This window comes from Rhinopithecus roxellana, chromosome 9 (assembly GCF_007565055.1).
Source record: "Rhinopithecus roxellana isolate Shanxi Qingling chromosome 9, ASM756505v1, whole genome shotgun sequence".
In the NCBI taxonomy this organism is placed as follows: domain Eukaryota; kingdom Metazoa; phylum Chordata; class Mammalia; order Primates; family Cercopithecidae; genus Rhinopithecus; species Rhinopithecus roxellana.
Genome location: NC_044557.1, coordinates 48,436,098 through 48,457,782, shown reverse-complemented (window position 1 = coordinate 48,457,782; position 21,685 = coordinate 48,436,098). Strand labels below are relative to the sequence as shown.

At 38.2% G+C, this 21,685-nt stretch overlaps 1 protein-coding gene and 1 pseudogene across 21 annotated transcripts in view; both read right to left on the bottom strand.

The window, feature by feature from the left end:
- LOC115899702 overlaps positions 1–8,308 on the bottom strand; it is a 90,220-nt pseudogene extending 81,912 nt beyond the window's left edge.
- Positions 1–21,685, bottom strand: part of RALYL (RALY RNA binding protein like) — a 737,403-nt gene that overhangs the window by 308,897 nt on the left and 406,821 nt on the right. The window lies entirely within an intron of this gene.

Sequence of the window (21,685 nt, the reverse complement as noted above, 5' to 3'; positions counted from 1 at the left end):
GCATTCCAACAATGCTCTTCTCTTAATGAATCAATAGGTAACACAAATAATTGTGTTCAAAAACATTTTCAATTCTTTATATATATGGTACAGCAATTTGTTTGGAGATGTAATTTGGTAAATAAAATACATCATGGAAGGATTATTATTTTTATGGAGTTCCTGCCCCATGCCTACCTTTTTAGTTACCAGTATATATTATGTTCTAAGGGTGACTCAGTATTTACTCCTTACTGCTCTGCCTGTTGTCTAGCTTGCTTATTTAAATATATGCCTTGTTCATTTTGCCTGTGTGTGGGTGGTTATATATCACAAACTTAGTTTACTCTAATATCCATACTCCAACATGTCAGTGATGTAAGATGTTACTGGAGATGATCTCTCTGTCTTTAAAAGCAACCATGCTCTAAAAGCTCAAGGTTAATAAAAGTGTGACTGGAAGATCAATTTTCTAAATGGAAAAGGTTCATTCAGGCTGAAACCCCAACTTGATAGACTTCTCTGGTTAAAATATTCCATTTAATGAAATAAATCAGTTTTCTTTGAAGATTCAGATCTAGGATCAATAGGCCGGAATAATTTAGGTTAAAAAAATTCACATTAACATGAAAATGTCTCCTTTCCTATGCTAGCCACAATTATATTTGGTTTTAACTAAAGTAATAATTGTGGCAGATTGAGTAATAATTTATTATGCTATAATATAAATATTTATTTTATATTAAAATGGTCAGGCTGATAGTGGCTTGTTTTAGCTCTCTGCTCCCAATCTTATTAATAACAATATAAATATTCTGAATATTGAAATTGTTAGTAACAAATCATGTTCATTTTTATCTATAATTAATTTCAGTACAATCTTGTTTATACAATAAGCCCTTAAAAAGTTCTCACTTTGGGCCGGGCGCGGTGGCTCAAGCCTGTAATCCCAGCACTTTGGGAGGCCGAGGCGGGTGGATCACGAGGTCAGGAGATGGAGACCCTCCTGGCTAACACGGTGAAAACCCGTCTCTACTAAAAATACAAAAAAAACTAGCCGGGCGCGGTGGCGGGCGCCTGTAGTCCCAGCTACTCGGAGGCTGAGGCGGGAGAATGGCGGGAACCCGGGAGGCGGAGCTTGCAGTGAGCCGAGATCGCGCCACTGCACTCTAGCCTGGGCGACACAGTGAGACTCTGTCTCAAAAAAAAAAAAAAAAAAAAAAAAAGTTCTCACTTTGGATCAAAAAAGGAAGAACATTTATGTCTTGTGAACAATAATTTAATATGTTATAAGTTGCTTTTAATACATCCTTAAATGCTAGACAACATTATATTGCTTATAATATCCTATTTTGTCTAATTTATTGTAGACTGCACTGTGACTTTCATTTCCTAAAAGGGAACTACACTATTAAGTGAAAATAAATATTTCAGAGATGTTAATGCTTTTTAGGCATTGGGGTTGATGGATAGATAATACTTAAGTGGGCTGGGAAATTAGAAGCCAGAAATATGAACTGAATGAGGATTTAGGTAGAGAAATTCAGGTAAAGAAGGCTAAATAGAAAATGTTGAGATCAGTAGGACAGAAAACATGGTGGGAGCTGATGTGGAAAAAACTACAAGAAGCATTAAAGTGGACACAAATGCTACTACGAGTGAGGCAGTGAAGAAATAGTTGTTCATGAGGCACAGCTACAAGGAAGATGATCGTAAACAAGTGGACGGAAAGGTTCTGAGGGAGGGCAGTGCATATAAGGGTGTGTTAAATCTGGCAAAAAAAGAGACTAGACCTGAGTTTAGGCAGTTATGGAGGTAATTGTTCACTCTGCAAAGGAGAAGTTTTATCTCGTACCAAAGGAATATATGCAATGTTCCTTTAGGGCTAAGGTGAAGAATGAATAAACTATTCAGACCTCTGCTTTAAATGAATCAGCTTAGAGATAAAAGATGCAATCTGTGAAATTATAAATGGCCTATGTACAGAAATTTACACTAGACTCTTGAAACCACAAATGCCTGACACAGCTAAGGCTTTACCTTCATAAAGTCTTCTACTCTGTAAGAAGGCACATGGCTACATATTATAAGTATCCCATTCTATTTCATATGATACCCTATTAGAGGTTAAATGCAAAAAGCCCGTGTCCTACTGGACAAAAGCCAATTGATAAGCCACTAGAGATCTTTTTGAAAATTCTTCCCAAATAGAGATCACAGTGTTTAGTGACAGCCAGATTTTTTATTCAGGACTCTAAATTGAAGATTGGCGACACATGAGGAAAGTTTATCAGTTAACAGAACAGAAGCTAAGGCGGCTTAAGAAGAACACAGACAATATGGAAGATTTGAAAGCCTGAACTGCAGAAACTATAAGAAATCACAAATTATGAGTGAATAGAACTCACAAGATAGAGAAGATCAGACATATAGGGGAGAGCTTAAGTTAGGTTGTTGGTGAAGAAGGAACTACACAAGCAGAAAGAGTGAATTTGGACCCTTACCTCTCACCATTTACAAAGTTTAAAAAGATAAGATCCAAACTAATGTACTTAGAAGTGCACTGTAAGTAGGTGGTGTGAAAAAAGCAGTCATATGTTGTAATGAAATACAGAGTCTAATGCTGGTGCTCTAATATACTTTTGGAGTTCACCAGTGCAGTCAGTACATTAACTCAAGAAGCCTGTCTTAGTGATTTGATTCTCAAACAAACTTCAAGCCAAATATGTGTATATTAGTGGGCAATATCCTTATCTTTGTGTGCAAATTTGAGAGTAATGAAGGCGGAACTGATAAATTGAATAAAGAAAATATGATATTCATTTATTTTCATAGTTATTGAAACATTTTCTGAAACTTTTCATTTTTATGCTTTATGCTTATAAGCCCAGTCTTCTCGGCTTAACCATAAATTGGTGGATATTTCCTCTGTTCCAGGTACTATTGTGGGATATGTCGCATTATAGTAGCCTACTTAATTTTGGTATGCATTAATTAGCTTTGTTCAACAGTATTCACATGCCCACATTCAATTAAGCGCTTTATAAATAGTGTTTGATGTTAATGTTAACAACAGATTTGGTGAGATTAAAATTAGTAATGATAGCAGAAACTTCCACAGAGTTTAAGGAAACAAACTATATATTTTGCATATCTTATATAGACAGATCTGTATCAATCTATAAGTCTTGCCTTTCAACAGAGGGCGAAAATAAAAAAGACAGAAAGCAAAGAAAATGAAAGCTTTGGTTACTCCTGAAGAGAGTGAGCACAGTTACTTTTGAAAGGAAACTTATCTTCAAAATTTTAAAGTAAAAAAGGGTCCTGTCCCTGTGTATATTTCTGATAATATCTGCTACCAGTTCCTTATGGCTTTTAAATAGAATTGCTATTCTCTGCGGTATGCAAACTGAGCAAGTTATGGGAATCTTAAATAGAGGACCTGGCCTTTTGGAAATTGGGTTTTATGGGTCATGTAGATTTTCCTTGCTTTTCTTTTTCTGTTAAGTCACCCATCCTGGTTAGAATCACCTGGCCAATAAACAAAATGCACTGGTTAGCTGCTCATGTGTGTGGCACATACAAATAATAAAATATAAAAGAGCTACAGCACAAAATTAACACTGAACAACAAAAAGAAAAGAGCTATGGAGAAGATGGAATCAGAGGTGTCCTATCAAGAAATAAAAGCCACAAATATCATAGGTGTCAATATATAGCCACTACCAATTCTAGATACAGATTATTTAGCTAAAGGTAAATTATAGTTTCAAAGTCACTTCGACATACTGGATCTGTGAATTTCATTTTTTTTTCCATGTTCTTTCTTTTTCCCCATCATCATCACACAGTCCTACACCAAGTCTGGCTCAAGTCCTGCTCTGTTTAGTTCACGTTGTAGAAGTATTTTACGAGTGATACTGGGAGACTATTAGCCACGGTTCTCTCATGTTTCTGCATGTCTTGTGAGAAAGGAAAGACCTAACTTTGTTTTGGACCATCTTTCCAAGGATATTGGTACAAGAAGCAGCCCAGGATAATAGAGATTTTCTCCCTTAGAGAAGAGGGAAAGTGTGCTTACTATCCATTATTTAAAAATTGGGTTCCTCATGCAAACTTAGCTTTATCTTCTGTAATGCAACCTACTGGGTGTGTACACACTATCTGGGCCCATCTGCATTATACCCCTGAGATCTGGTGGCAAGAGGAAGCCACCCAAACATGCTGATGTCTATGCTTTTTGCTTTATTATAAATAATAAAGTCATTTTTCTTTATCTCAGGAGTCTTCAGTCTTCTGTTAACATCTGTGAAACTGTGGTAGCTTTTGACCCTGAAGTCTCAGGTATTCAATCAACATCCATAAAACTGAATTACTGTTATCTTGTTAATATGCAAGTTGGGTAAAAACTCAGACTCTTCACAGTTTTTGAAAGATAACTCATGAAAATGTTATTTTAATACTATAATAAATATTTATCTTATAGGTTGTTTTAAAAAATACTATCCTATATTAATTTCACCATACACTCAAATACTTTTGGTATGCTTCTAAGTCCAAGGTTTCTAGACTTCCCACAAAAGAGAAGAATATAAAAACAATGCAGTTGCTTATCTTACAAAATTCATCATATAGAAAGGTATCTATAAAGGAACTAAAGATGTACATATACACCTATAATTAATAAGACAGAATATAAATACCAGTGAGAGAGTTGAAAGGTTACATAAGTGAAAAAAAAGACAAGCTGGAAGTCTTAAAGTCAGAGGAGAGAGCTTAGAAGTCATATAATCATTACTTCCAGGTTTGACTGCAGGAATGCTTTTTATATAATCAACTTTCCCGACATAGTTATACAGTTATTGCTTGGCAGTATCCAAGGACACCAGGAAGAAAGTTCACCTACTTACAAAGCAGTCTATTCCATTATTTGATAGCTCTGCTTGTTAACATGTTATTTCCTGAATTAAAAACTGTCCAGTGGTAAATTCCATAGGTTCACTTGCCTGTAGATCTAATCCTCCTTCCACATGAGCATCCTTCAAATGTGCAATATTTTCATTCTCAACTGAGAATAGCTCATTCAGCCACTCATTTTACACCTTATGTCTCCTTATGCTACATTTGAACAAATGAGCATTTAAACTCAAATACACAAGTTTTCAGTTCTGCTATTATATTTCATCTTGCGTATTTTGACCTTGAGTGACACACTGTTGAGATAATCCTGAATCTTGATTCTACTTTGTGACTATAGAAGGGTTCCAGCATAATTTTATGATCATGAGATATCCTGTAGAAATTATTGAATACGTTTTACAATTATATTTTGAACCAATAATTATGTGGAAGCTTTAGTCTGCTAACTGTGGAAGTTTACCAAAGCTCGGCATGGGCAGGACGGAACCCGAGTACAAAACTTCTGATGACCATTGCATAGATTTCATATTCCTGTGATATTTCCGTTTGCTACTTTTAGGAGTATGATAAATTGATTCTCTTTATTGATGAGACATTGATGTCTCTTTAAAGAAATGAATTAGGAAGATTGTGTCTTCCAAAATGTACCGAACAAAGGAATTAAACCACACCAGATTCAGTGTTATTAATGATAATATATGGCTATTGGAGCTAAAGAGCTTTCATATGCCCCCTTCATTTCTCTGAGTAATTAGATCCTCTCATTAGAACACAATCACTTTATCATGTTCAATGTACAGATAATGTGATGATTGATATCTTTGCCACATGCTACATGATACAGAAATATTATATATGACTTTTTAATAATTTTAAATAACAGAGTGTCTGAGTTTATTTCACATTCATATGTTTCTTTTCTCCTTTTAGCATTCTTACTTGCTCTTCTCTTAAAAATGTGACACAGAGAAATAATTTAGGCTGGTATTTGCCCTCTGGTTCTGATGTTACTAGATACGATCAGCTGAAAATAATTAATATAATACTTGGAATTTCAGCTATGAATTAAGATAATAAAATATAATATTAGCTATTTAAAAGTATTTTCCTGGCCGGGCGCGGTGGCTCAAGCCTGTAATCCCAGCACCTTGGGAGGCCGAGACGGGCAGATCACGAGGTCAGGAGATCGAGACCATCCTGGCTAACACTGTGAAACCCCGTCTCTACTAAAAAAAAAATACAAAAAACTAGCCAGGCGAGGTGGCGGGCGCCTGTAGTCCCAGCTACTCGGGAGGCTGAGGCAGGAGAATGGCGTGAACACGGGAGGTGGAGCTTGCAGTGAGCTGAGATCTGGCCACTGCACTCCAGCCTGGGCGACAGAGCGAGACTCCGTCTCAAAAAAAAAATAAAAATAAAAAAATAAAAAAATAAAAAATACATAAATAAATAAAAGTATTTTCCTGTTACATAACCCAAAGTTCTAAAATATATTTTTTCACACTGAATTATGTTCATTTTCATAAGATATTACATATATACATATGAAATATATGCTACTTCGATGGTTTTTCGTGTAATTAATCTCATAGTAAGTTAGTAAATTTGTATTGTTTTAATCTATTAATACAATAATTTGGTAATTCAACATAAAGTTAATTACCTGGAAATTAAACATGTGATTTCTGTAACTGGCTTACTAGACAGGCTGAATCTAACAGGGGACAATAAGAAAAAAGCTACATTTTTCTCCTATCCATATGTTTAAGCTTTTCTTTGGGGAATCCCTTTCAGATCCTTGGAAGACATCTCATTGAGATCCTGTAGTTTCATAATCACTATTGATGATTAGAACAAGTCCTATACTGGGAGAGAGGGGAAAGAATAAAAAACAAAACAAAAAATACCTCTCTTCGTTATGAATAACTCCAGTCTTGGGGACATTTAATATTCACATTTACATTGAGTTAACTGCTGTTCCTTTCCATTCATCTGAGGTCTGAGCTGTGGTTCTGGTACTCCCAGTGGGAGGGAATTTGGCTCGGTCTTTAGCTCTCCTTCCGCTTCTTTCTTTCTTTTGGCTTTTCCAGGGTCAATGCAGTGGAAGAGGAATTTAAGGTAGAAATGCAAAAGTCTTATGTACTAATTCTGCTATAATTCTCACTTGGTTAATACTGGCTGAGCATTACGCCTTCCACCATGGCATATCTGGAAACACTGGCTTTTTTGTGAGTCACATTTGTGATTTCTTCAGAGAACATTGTTCTGTTACACACCTCACATAAATAGTACTGCAGTTTCCTAAGTGTATTATATATATCCGAACACACCTCCTACCCTGGCAACTATTTCCAGTGGCAAACCTTATGGCTTCTTTCTGCCTTATTAGGTAGGCTCTCTGAGTGAGCCATCACATAATCGGAAAATGCAGAAACACAGATTTCTTTCCTTATCGTGGCACAAGGAAAGCTGTTTTACCATAACAGCTCATAGCTTGGCAAAAAGGAGACAGGGGAATCAGATGTTCATGCACATTCCTTAACAACCTAGGTGAGGCCATCCCCAAAATTATCTTAACTCCCCTCAAATGCACATACTGGTCCTACACATTTCTACAGACCAACACTTCACCAGCTGAGGGGAGTGATGCCACCCTGGGCCTTCAAGCAGACCCCAAAGTTCTGTCAATGTTTCTCTTGGGTTAGGAGAAGGAGCAGAGGTTACCTCCCATGTGTGGGGTGTGTGGGTAGGAAATACGAAATACCATCACACTCTTTAGGAGGCTGACAACTCTACTGCCACAGCACTCTGCTACCATCCTTTTGAATTTCTGGCCTTCTGTTAGAGGGGCTCGAGGAAGGCTAGAAACCGCTGGGCATACCCACTGTCATGTCGTCATGTGCTCAGTTATTGTGAATGCGTCCGGCCATCCTTAGGAGAATGTGGGCTACTCATAATCTGATGTTCTCAGTTTTTGGAGTTTCAGCAATAATCTGAGACACATGGAAAGTCTCATTCAACAGTTCTTCACATTTTTACATGTTTTTAATTCATATAAGTATTTAATTTAAAATTTTAGTAACTACAGTATGCTATGCAAATTGTAGTATGTCCGGAGCCATGAGGCCCGGAATTAGCCGACCTCTGTTGCTTGATCTCCGCAAAGTGGAGACAAGAGGGCACATTCCCGGGTTCTTTATTTACAAACCCTTCCCGCGCACGCCCAAAGCTTTTCCCGCGCGCAGCCTAAGTTTCTCCCGCGCGCGTCAAAACTGTTCCCGCGCGCGCCAACCTTTCCCGCACGCGCCAACCTTTCCCGCGCGCGCGCAAACATTTTCCCGCCCAGGAAGATATGCAGCCCAGGGCGCAGGCGCGATCCCGCGCCCGGGAAAAGTACAAACCCACGGCGCATGCGCGATTGTAATTTGAGAAGACCCGGCCCCCCGTCACCGCCCTGGCCCAACCTCTTCCCCTGCCAGCCTATATAAGGCATGACCCTACACTCAATAAACGAGACTTGATCAGGCTGTTTGTCTTGTCTCCATTTCTTGTGTTTTCTTTTCTCCTCCATTCCCACTCCCCCTTCCAGGGCCCGTTCGACTGTCCTGCAGGTCGGGACACCTGGCGCCTGAACAGGGACCTGGACACGGGGGAAAAAGTGATGAAGAAGGCACTAAAGTCGGCCGAAAGTGAAAGTGGAAAGAAATTCCTCCAGACGTCGCAGGAGCCTGCCGCGTTGGAACCAGAGGTGAGTAATAGTGTCTGATTATGGGACAAGAATTAAGCCAGCATCAAATTTATGTAGGGCAATTAAAAGAGGCTTTAAAAACACGAGGAGTAAAGGTTAAAAGTAATGATTTGTTTAAGTTTTTTGATTTTGTAAAAGAAACCTGCCCTTGGTTTCCACAAGAGGGGACCATTGACATAAAGAGGTGGTGTAGAGTGGGAGACTGTTTTCAAGATTACTATAGTACTTTTGGACCAGAAAAGGTTCCGGTGACAGCTTTTTCTTATTGGAATCTAATCAGAGATATAATAGATAAAAAGGAAAAAGAAAAAGATCCTGAGGTAATGGCAGTGGTTACTCAGACTGAGGAAATATTAAGAGGCAGCTCCCAGACCGACCTCGAAAAATCTATACCTAATAAAGAAATAGACCTTATATCACTACAAAGCGACGAGGAAGAGGCTGGGGTCCCCTCAATGACAAATATAGAAACATCAAATAAGGAAAAGTTCAAAACATACCCAGTTTTACCTACAACTAATGAAAACAAAAGTAAAAATAACCTTAACCCTTCAGAAGTAAACTGGGATAATTTGGAGGAAGGGGCAGCAAAATATTATAATTCTGACTGGCCACAAACTCTTACTTATCCCCCTCCCTATAATAAGGCTTCTGCCCCCTGCAGTTATGGCAGTAATAGACCCAAAAGAGGAGCTTAGAGAAAAAATTGCACAGCTTGAAGAGCAAATAAAGCTCGAAGAACTACATCAGTCTTTAATCACTAGATTGCAGAAATTAAGGACAGGAAGTGAGAGCGTTCAATACCCTAAAGGAATAGAGAAACCCTCTCACCCTCAGAGACCCGGACAGCATGTCCCAAAAGGAAGGTCACTTGGTAGTAGGGATAGGGAGGATTCCTCTCCTCGAGATGTTTTTCCAGTAACGGAAACTACAGATGCGCAGGGTCGAGCCTGGAGACACCACAATGGGTTTGAATTTACTGTAATAAAAGAACTAAAAACTGCTGTCTCGCAATACGGAGCTACTGCCCCGTATACCCTGGCCACAGTCGAATCTGTGGCCGAAAATTGGCTCACTCCCATAGATTGGAATACCTTAGTTAGAGCAGTTCTTTCCGGAGGCAACCATCTGATTTGGAAGTCAGAATTTTATGAAAATTCTAGAGATACGGCCAAGAGAAACCAACAAGCCGGAAATGGTTGGGATTTTGATATGCTAACTGGCTCGGGTAATTACATAGAAACCGATGCTCAGATGCAGTATGATCCTGGACTGTTTTCTCAAATCCAAGCAGCGGCTACCAAAGCCTGGAGAAAACTTCCTGTTAAGGGGGATCCAGGAGCCTCGCTCACGGGGGTCAAACAAGGACCTGATGAGCCTTTTGCAGACTTTGTACATAGACTTTTAACCACAGCCAGCAGAATATTTGGAAATGCCGAGGCAGGGGTGGATTATGTAAAACAGCTAGCTTACGAAAACGCTAACCCGGCTTGTCAGGCAGCAATCAGACCTTATAGAAAGAAAACAGACTTAACAGGTTACATCCGCCTCTGTTCAGACATAGGGCCCTCATATCAACAGGGTTTGGCTATGGCTGCTGCCTTTAGTGGACAAACCGTAAAAGACTTCCTCGCTAGTAAAAATAAAAATAGCAAGGGGTGCTTCAAGTGCGGAAAAATGGGACACTTCGCTAGGGATTGTAAGGGAGAGCTAGCTAAGACCTTAGAGGCAAAAGCTCCAGGCCTCTGCCCTAGGTGTAAAAGAGGAAAACATTGGTCCAACGAATGTAAATCTAAAATTGACAATCAAGGAAATCCCCTAACACCTCAACAGGGAAACGGATTGAGGGGCCGGCCCCAGGCCCCGAAACAAGCTTATGGGGCGGTCAGTTTTGTACCAACCAACAACAATCCGTTTCACAGCTTAGTAGAGCAACCCCAGGAAGTGCAGGATTGGACCTCTGTTCCACCTCCCACACAGTATTAACCCCTGAAATGGGACCCCAGGCCCTAAGTACGGGTATATATGGGCCCCTACCCTCAAACATGTTTGGATTAATCCTGGGGAAAAGCAGCGTCACCATGAAAGGCCTACAGGTCTTTCCAGGAATAGTGGATAGTGATTATATAGGAGAAGTCAAAATCATGGCCAAGGCTATTGACAACATCATTATCATTCCTCAAGGGGATAGAATAGCGCAGTTACTCCTGTTACCATTGCTAAAAACAGCTAATAAAGTCCAACCGCCCCTAAAGGGAAAGGGAGGATTCGGATCCTCAGACATCTACTGGGTACAGCCCATTACTAATCAAAAACCCTCTCTCACCTTGTGGCTAGATGGAAAGTTATTTACAGGACTGATAGACACAGGGGCCGATGTAACAATTATTAAACAGCAAGACTGGCCCTCCAGTTGGCCCACTTCAGAGACCTTAACAAATTTACGAGGAATCGGGCAAAGTAATAACCCTAGACAAAGTTCCAAATATCTCACCTGGAGAGATCAAGAAAGTAATTCCGGTCTCATTAAGCCATTTGTTATCCCTGATTTGCCTGTTAACCTTTGGGGTAGAGATCTTCTCTCCCAAATGAGGGTCATGATGTGTAGCCCAAATGATATAGTCACTGCACAAATGTTGGCTCAGGGCTACTACCCTGGAAAAGGGTTAGGAAAAAGAGAAGATGGCATTTTACAGCCAATCCCAGCCATAGGAAAACTGGATAAAATGGGGCTTGGAAATTTTTAACCGTGGCCATTGACATGCCTGCACCCCAAAAATTTGCTGATCCAATCACTTGGAAACAGATGAACCCGTTTGGGTTGATCAATGGCCACTAACCAATGAGAAGCTTGCCGCTGCCCAACAGTTAGTGCAGGAACAATTAGAGGCAGGACACATTACAGAAAGCAACTCTCCTTGGAACACCCCCATATTCGTCATAAAAAAGAAATCTGGAAAGTGGAGACTCTTACAAGATCTAAGAGCAGTAAATGCTACTATGGTCCTTATGGGCGCCTTACAGCCAGGGCTACCCTCTCCAGTAGCAATCCCTCAAGGATATTTTAAAATTATCATAGACATTAAAGATTGCTTTTTTACAATTCCTCTTCATACCTCTGACAGAGGAGGACCACAAGACAAGGTCCGAGAAATTAGGGTATACAAAAAACTTGAAGAGTTGCAAAGGTCCCTGTACCCGGAAATTCACTACCACCCCTTGGCCTTGCCCAAAGCCCAAGGGAAAGAGAAAATTGATGCCCAGACCTTTGCCCTCCTCACGGCTACTCATAACCTGCTTAACAATTCCAACTCTAGTCTGGCTGATGACTGCTGGCTGTGTCTGCAATCAGGAGATCCCGTTCCTCTTGCCATACCCAGTAATAACTTAAATTATACATCCAATACCCCTTGCACCATAATTCCTCCCCTTAAAGTACAGCCTTTAGAATTTCCTAGTTCCTCTTGCATCTACTCCCCTCCCCTTAATAACACTTACGACCTCGATGTAGGATTCAATCAATTCAATAATTGTTCCACCATAGTAAATATTTTCCAATCGCTGTGTGCCCCAAACAGCTCGGTTTTTATATGTGGCAATAATAGGGCTTATACCTATTTACCTACTAACTGGACAGGATGCTGTGTCTTAGCCACACTTTTGCCAGACATAGACATTATCCCTGGAGATGAACCTGTGCCTATCCCAGCTATAGATCACTTTTTAGGAAGAAACAAAAGGGCAATACAATTTATCCCCTTACTTGCAGGATTAGGCATAACTACTGCCGTAGCAACTGGGGCTACAGGCCTAGGGGTTTCTGTTACTCAATACACCAAATTGTCTCGCCAACTGATCTCAGATATGCAGGTGATTTCGAGTACTATACAAGATTTACAAGATCAGGTAGATTCTCTGGCAGAAGTAGTGCTCCAAAATAGAAGAGACCTAGATTTACTAACTGCAGAACAGGGAGGCATCTGCTTGGCTTTACAGGAGAAGTGCTGTGTCTATGCCAACAAATCCGGGATCGTCAGGGACAAAATCAGGCGTCTACAAGAAGACCTAGAAAAACGACGAAAAGAAATAACCAATAACCCATTTTGGACTGGGTTCCATGGACTCCTTCCCTATCTTATGCCATTCCTGGGCCCCCTGCTTTGCCTATTGCTCTTACTCTCTATAGGACCTTTGGTCTTCAATAAGCTCATGACATTCATTAAGCAACAAGTCGAGGCTATCCAAGCGAAGCCTATACAGGTCCATTATCATCGCCTAGAACAAGAAGATCGCGGTGGTTCATAACCACACCCATTATGACCACCTTCCCTATGCGCTGAACTGGACAGCCAATGACGGGTAAGAGAGTATCATCTCTCACTAACCTAAGACAGGAGGGCCGTCATAAGCTACTGCCTAATCCCATGACGGGTACCAGTGATGAGATGCATTACTCCAACCTAAGACAGGCGCAGTTCCCGAGGGACAATCTTCTAGCCATAATTATATATAAAAAAGGGGGACCTGTCCGGAGCCATGAGGCCCGGAATTAGCCGAACTCTGTTGCTTGATCTCCGCAAAGTGGAGACAAGAGGGCACATTCCCGGGTTCTTTATTTACAAACCCTTCCCGCGCACGCCCAGAGCTTTTCCCGCACGCGCCTAAGTTTCTCCCGCGCACGCCAAAACTGTTCCCGCGCGCGCCAACCTTTCCCGCACGCCAACCTTTCCCGCGCGCGCAAACATTTTCCCGCCCAGGAAGATATGCAGCCCAGGGCGCAGGCGCGATCCCGCGCCCGGGAAAAGTACAAACCCACGGCGCATGCGCGATTGTAATTTGAGAAGACCCGGCCCCCCGTCACCGCCCTGGCCCAACCTCTTCCCCTGCCAGCCTATATAAGGCATGACCCTACACTCAATAAACGAGACTTGATCAGGCTGTTTGTCTTGTCTCCATTTCTTGTGTTTTCTTTTCTCCTCCATTCCCACTCCCCCTTCCAGGGCCCGTTCGACTGTCCTGCAGGTCGGGACAGTAGTATTTTGTCAAAAAAATCCTTAATTTTGGCTTTCAATCAAAAGAGGTTTTCTGATCAAATTAGTTTAGAAATGCTGCTGTAAAATAACTCTTCTCTGGGGAATGAAAAGTTCTATAAAATATTACTAAAATAACATCCTTTATAATTTTGCTTAACTTAGATTTCCCCAGATTTCTTTGACATTGCTACATTTTTCTACATAAACTACTATCTTATATATACTATTTTATAGAACAAGCATCACTGGAACACAATTTGGAAAATATATTTTGAAATAACATTTAATACATAAGATAAAGCAATGTGAAATTCAATATGATCATTGTAAAGGGATAATGAACTGTAGGTTAAAGTCAATTATCAATTTCTCAAGAACTGAATAATTCTCTAGGACTTACTCTCTTGTCATTATGCCTCAAAAAAGCTTTCAATCTCAAGAAATTCTAGAAATTAATACAAACTCTACTACAGCAACATTTAGCTGAAAAGTTTGTATCTCAGTTTTGCCACCAGAATGTGTCAAGAAAAGCTCCACTTTTAATGTATATTTGTTTGATAACCCTATGTTCTAGTTGTATTTAACTGTGCTATATCTGTTCCTCTCTGCTTCTTAAGTGTGAGTACTGCCACTGAAATCCTGGGCTGAAGTTACTGAATGTTGTGTTTAATGATACGTTTAGTAGCAATCAATATTTTAGGCTTGGACAGTTGAGACACACATGTTGCTCTTTAACCCAGAAAAAGTGAACCAAATGAGTCATTTTCTAATAGTGATGTAGAGATCACATACAAAAAAAAAATTCTATGGTGTTTTAGCAATGGTTAGTCCAAGCAGAAGAAAAGAACATGCTTCTCCAATAAGTTTAGACTATTATTAGGGTCATGGGACATTTTTTTTTTTTTTAATTTAAGAAGTATATGGGATTCATCTTTAACCCTAGGAATATATACAAACCTGCAATATGTAGTTGAGAAGGGAAAAGATTGCTTAGTATGATTTTCAAACTCAACTGTACCACAGTAGCTGTGAGACTAAGCATTTGAATATTAGTTGTTATTCTCCTGTGGATATTAAGTATCAATCATTCAAATTGTAGTTTTATTATACATCCTTAATAGATTAAATTAGGGAAGACTTTCTATTACATAGATCCAAGTACATTTTCTGATTTATTGGATTCTTAAGGCTTTACGTAGGCAGTCATTAGTAAACAGCCAGAGTTTAGGCCTTGATGTGCCTGACAGACTTGGAATGAAATTTCTACTCTATGTCTTTGGATAAATTAATCAAAAGTTCCTCTAAGTTCTCATTTTCTTACTTGAAAAGAGATACAAATATCTGCTAAGGTTCTTTTGAAGCTTGCATTTAGTTAGTACATGATAGTGTTTAACAAGGACAGTGCCCTTCTGAAATCAGGAGAGTATTTTGTATTTTTGGTAAAGACGGGGTTTCACCATGTTGGTCAGGTTGGTCTTGCACTCCTGACCTTGTGATCTGCCTGCCTCAGCCTCCCAAAGTACTGTGATTACAAGCACGAGCCACCGTGCCTGGCCAAAAATCACATTTTTAAAGGAATTCTTTGATGAACTTTTCACACCCGATCCCAGTCTCAACATTCAGCACCCTAGACTGCAAGCATCCATTTACTTGTGTGTATGTTTCATGTTGGGCAACTTGAGGTCAGGGGCCATTTTTTGTTTCTCCTTTTGTCTCCAACATGTAGCAGAGTGCTCAGCACATTTGGAATATTTGTTAATGTATAAATAAAGGGCATTTTTGAATTTACTACAATGTCAATGCAAACAACATTTAGTTGTATTCTGCCTATGTTGTTTAAGAGTAAAGTATATTTAAATAAAATGTAAAAAAGTCACTGAGAAAGCATTTTCTACTATAATATGAACATGAAAAACAATAATTATTGAATATGCATACATATTATGTTTATATATTTGTACACATGTATTAACTGTACTTCCGTTATTAACAAAAATAAAACTTAGATCTAGTTATCTGATTCCCGTAATAATCCATGTATACTATTGTCATTACTATGAATCAGTAACAAATATTAATAACGTTGACAATTTATATTTATTAATAAACATTTAATGGGCTCACACAATGACTTAAGAATATACACAGCACTGAATTAGACTTTTCCCAGAGGGCTTTTATTCCAAACTAGACAGGTAGATCAGACACAAACATAGAGAAAGAAGGTTAATGCATTCAGGGAAAGAATGACTGACATCATGACATATAGATTAATACCTGACACTTAAAAGGAAAGAGAGAGATCTAAATTACTTAATGCAATTTATCACCATTATTTAAAAAAATACCCATAACAACCACAAGGACTCAAGCACACATTCTGGGAGAAGGTTGACCTAAAAGTCTCAAGTCAAGTGAGGACCCTGAATATATTAATCATTGAACAGCTAGTGAGACAGAAACCAGGGTTGTATTACCCTAGATACTGAATAACATGGCATAGAACAGGGTTGCTCTAGGGCAAAGCACTCATAAAAAGCTTTTAGTGGAAGAGAAAAATCATCTGTCTAGCAGTTTCTTTATGATCCTAAGAAGATATGAAGAGATGGAAAGAAGTTATGTTTTAGCAAAACTATTATCTCTATGTGATTATTATTTTCATTTTCTTTTTTTCTCAACTTATGGATCCCACATCTTTAACACAAGTGTTAGCAAAGTTTCTGTTGTTTCTGCATGTCTTGTTATTATAAAGTAATATTAGTTCATGGAAAAAGAAACTTAAAAGAAAAAAGACATACCTAAATATTAATAACTTTTTAAAGGACTAAGAACAAATAAAATGATATAGCTATTAAATCATCAATAATTTGTTTTTTTTTTTTGAGACAGAGTCTTGCCCTGTTGCCAGGCTGGAGTGCAGTGGCGCGATCTTGACTCACTGCAACCTCTGCCTCCTGGGTTCAAGTGATTCTCCTGCCTCAGCCTCCTAAGTAGCTGGAACTACAGGCACGTGCACCACGCTCGGCTAATTTTTGTATTTTTAGTAGAGATGGGGTTTCACCACGTTGGCCAGGGTGGTCTCAATCTCTTGACCACGTGATCCACCCACCTCGGCTTCCCAAAGTGCTGGGATTACAGGTATGAGCCACCACACCTGGCCTTAAATCGTCAATAATTTTAAAAAGGTAAGAAGTTGTGGGAATGTGGTACTTTGTTTCTGTAAGTTGCTCTGTATATGTTCTGCCACATGATCTATTCTTATATCATCCAGATTTTTTCCAATTAAAATATATCCACTAGTATTTGATAGGACAACGGGGTGACTATAGACTTCAATAACTTAGTTACACATTCAAAAATAACTAAACCGGTATAATTGGATTGTAACACAAAAAATAAATACTTGAGGGGATGGATACCCCATTCTCTATAATATGATTATTATGCACTACATGCCTGTATCTAAACATTTCATATACCCCATAAATATATACACCTACTATGTACCCACAGAAATTAAAAATAAAATTAAAAATATATCCACTCAGATATGTGGTCATCTTAACTATAAAATCAATGGTTATATTCAGGTTCTAAACTGCGTTAATAATTTCACTATTCCTAAATCTCTGTTTTCATGATAGTCCTATAATAACTTACATCTCAACATTGTTGCAAGGATTTAATAATGCAAGATATTTTAGCCACCTTGCAGTGCCTGGCTTATACTATATGATAAAAATGTGTTTTTTAAGAATATATTTTATAATTGTGCAGGGATGTCTCCTTCACTCTTCCAGAAATATAAAACAATTTAAGTTCCTTGTAAGGTCTGACAGTAAATACAAAGAGTTTACTGAGCAATTTTGCTGTTTAACTTTTCATTAATACAAAATAATCTAAATTTTACTAGACTTCTAAAAATCACTTCTAGAAATCTTAGTCATTCGAAAAATTAGATAAATACATTCTAACATCTGATTATTTATTAACTTAATTTTAATGTATTGTGAACATGATCTCTGAAAACTATTGAATACACTTGGCTGTCCTGACAAGTTTACAGACAGACTAAAGTATGGCACTGCATTGTACCTGAATATGTTAGATTTTATTATCTGACCCATTTTTTTATCAAAGTGAAATAATATTACATATAGGCACATATTTCACTCATTAATTTTATTAGTCATATTCAGGAATTCAACAATTAAGTTTGGAAATCTTCCAACTCACCAATCTCAAATCATTCTTAACCTAATCATCCATGATACTGATCTCAGTAAGTTCATATGTTCACTGAAGGACAAGAGGTCTAACATTACTGTATTTTATTTAAAAGGCACTGTTATTTATCAGAAGTTAAAGAAAATGTTGGGTCAGTTTTGAACCAGGAAAACGGAACACAGAGACAAAGAAATCAAAGATCCAAATCACTATCATCGATCTGTGTTACTAAGGCAGCTCTATCTTAGTGTACAGATAGATGGAGTCAGGAAATAAGTCAAGAATGTGACTACTTAAGAATAAAGGAATTTAAATCAGTGTCTCACAGCATCCCAAACTATATCTAACTTGCAGTTTATACAAATATTGTATAATTAACATTGGTCATTATGAGACAGAAATCTATAGCATGTTTTATGAAATCAAATACATTTGTAGGTAATTGACCTTATAGATTCTATACCACACCAACAGTTATAGTGAAAATCATCCTGAAGGGCTCTGTAGCATGCCTGAAATCAGTTATTTTGCTAGCGATTGAGACAGTACTAGATCCCAGCTCTCCTAACTTAGCTCAGTGATGCTTTCTAACAGCTTTGCTTCATCTAGACTTTCGAACAGTTTTAATATCATCTGTGAACCATATGTAAGAAGCGAATTACAATGTCCCAGAAAATATTGCATATTTCCAATACAAATCAAATACGTGGTATGAAAAAAATCATGAATGAGAGATCCTTCTACAAGGGTTAGATTTAGTTAAGTGGAATATCTGGCACTTTTTTTTCCAGTTACACTGTAGAATGGGGAAAGACTGCAGCTAACACACCAGCCTGATATAGCATTTCCAATATGGTATGATTCGTTATGGATTCATGCCTTTGGACTGTTGTAAAAATAAAGGTATAATTTAAACAAAAATATGAGTTATATTTGATGTAACAGTAGTTACCATTTCCATTCAAATACTCTCCACATGGTTATTGGTAAAATTAACCAATTTTAAACTGTGATAGTCATTACTGGAGTATAAAATTATAAACATATATGAATAGCAATTTCTTAACCACTTAGAAAGGACTTCAATATATTGAAACGTACAGATAGGAGAACGACAATATAACTTTGTGTCAACTTTTTTCTTAATGTTCTATACTAAGGTAAGAATCAGACATGTGGCCGGGCGCGGTGGCTCAAGCCTGTAATCCCAGCACTTTGGGAGGCCGAGACGGGCGGATCACAAGGTCAGGAGATCGAGACCATCCTGGCTAATACGGTGAAACCCCGTCTCTACTAAAAACTACAAAAAACTAGCCGGGCGAGGTGGCGGGCGCCTGTAGTCCCAGCTACTCGGGAGGCTGAGGCAGGAGAATGGCGTAAACCCGGGAGGCGGAGCTTGCAGTGAGCTGAGATCCGGCCACTGCACTCCAGCCTGGGCGACAGAGCGAGACTCCATCTCAAAAAAAAAAAAAAAAAAAAAAAAAAAAAAAAAAAAAAGAATCAGACATGTAAGAAAATAGCTAATAATCCTAATTTTATTTAATTAGTTACAAAAGTTTCCAATAGATACCCAATGATTATTATTGTCAGTCTGGACACCTACTTGATTTTAATTAGTTTTAGGCTATTTCCAGAACACAAATGATCTTACATAATAAAATACATCAGAATTAAACTGGCCAGAAGTTTTCTTTGTCTCTTGTTTGGAATAAATTACTACTTCCTCCTCTTGGTTGATTAAAAAGAATAATTCATTGAGACATTTGTCTCAGTTAAAACTTCTAAACAAATTTTCATAAGATACTTGGCTTACTATGTACCAGACATACAGTAAGTGCTTTATATGGATTATCTCATTTAATACTAATAATATCCTATAAAATGTACTATTACCTTCATTGCAAAAGAGAAACAGAGGCTTCAGGAATTCAAGTAATGTAATCAAGGCAAAAGACATGACAAGTCATGGAGATGAAACACGAACAAAGATTTATCATTATAATAATAGCTGTTTAAGACACTTAAAGCTAACAATTATTGAGCACATCCAATGTGCCAGCCCTCTGAAGTATACTTAACATGTATCAGTTAATGTAATACTCAAAATTCTGTATTATGTGTGTAAAAAAGTGGCATTATATCAGGCTCTGGGCATATAGTCATGAAATCTCTGATGAATCTCTGAGTACAGTCAATATTTAGGGTTACAATAGATATAGCCAAGAGAATTCATAACTCTGGATATGGGAAGGTGTGAAGCAAAGTGTTTAGAAAGAAAAGTTGTGTGTTCATTGTAAAACGTGCTAAAATTCTGACACCTAAGTAAAGAGGGAAGATCTACGTCAGCTCCTTCTGAGTAACAACTGAACTTAAAGACTTATCTGAAATCAATGGAAAGGAATGGAAATGATGCTGTGTGACTTCCAAAGCACAGTCTGATAAGGCAATGCAACTTTGTTCTTATTTACTGCAACACTGGCACTTGGAGCCCTGAGCCCCAACATGGAAAGTTCAATTTCAGATGCCAAGCAGTGAGGAGGTCAAACTACATGGAGAGGCCACATGTAGCTATACTTGGCCATCCTTGTCTTTAAGTTTACCCATAATCTGCCTAATCGGCAACAGATATATGAGTGAACAAGATTCCAGAAGATTCTAGATCCCAGACATGGAGCCATTCCCAGTCAACAAGACTTACCTTCAAGGCTGTAGAACCTGTGGAGTAGAAACATGTCACCTCCACTCTGCCTTTTCATATCCTGACCACAGAATCTATGAGCACAACAATATGGTGATTTTACACTAATACAATTTGGGGTGACTTATTATGCAGCAATAGTAATTGGAGAAATGATTTTAGTAATTTAAACAATATTCATAAGATACATTACTAATATTGGACATTGTTTAGCCTGAAAGGAGAATATTACTGAAAATAACTTGAAAATATCTATAGTTTGAATATTTGTCCCCTTCAAATTTCACATTGAAATTTGATTCTCAATGTTACAGGCGGGACCTAATGAACAATATTTGGGTCATGGTGATGGATCCTTCACGAGGTGAATGACTTCTTGCTGTATGAGTAACCATAAGAGCTGGTTGTTTAAAATAGCCTGGCACTCCCCCACCTCATTCCTTTCTCTGCACATGCTGGTCCACTTTATCTTCCACTTTGAGTGGAAGCTGCCTGAGGCGCTCATCAGAAACTGAGCAGATGTCAGCACCCTCCTTCTTGTACAGCCTGCCGAACTGTAAGTCAAATAAACCTCCTATAAGTTTTGTTTACAAGTTACTCTGCCTCAGGTATTACTTTATAGCAACTCAAAATGGATTAAGACATAGACAATAAAAATATATTCGCCATTAATATTTCATTTATTGACTTCCATGCACATAGTGAATAAATGAGTGGAATGAAGATTAAAACTATCCCAATTTATGCTGTCTTATATAACACAAGCCACATTTGGCTATCAATCAGAGATGTTTATAAGTATAAAATACAAGTGTTTGAAGACAGTTTTAAAAATTATGTAAAATCATCTCAATAATTTTACATTAATTAACCATTGAAGTGATATTTCAGATATATGAATTTTTATATTGATTACATGATAAAATACACTATGAAGATTAATTTCATCAGTTTCTTTTTTAAATTTTTATCCCTAGTTTTGGTTCCTAGAAAATGTTAAATTTAATGGCAGCTCATATCTGTGATTCATATTGTTTATCTATGTGACAGCACTACACTGACCACTATTTTATCTTGGAAAAT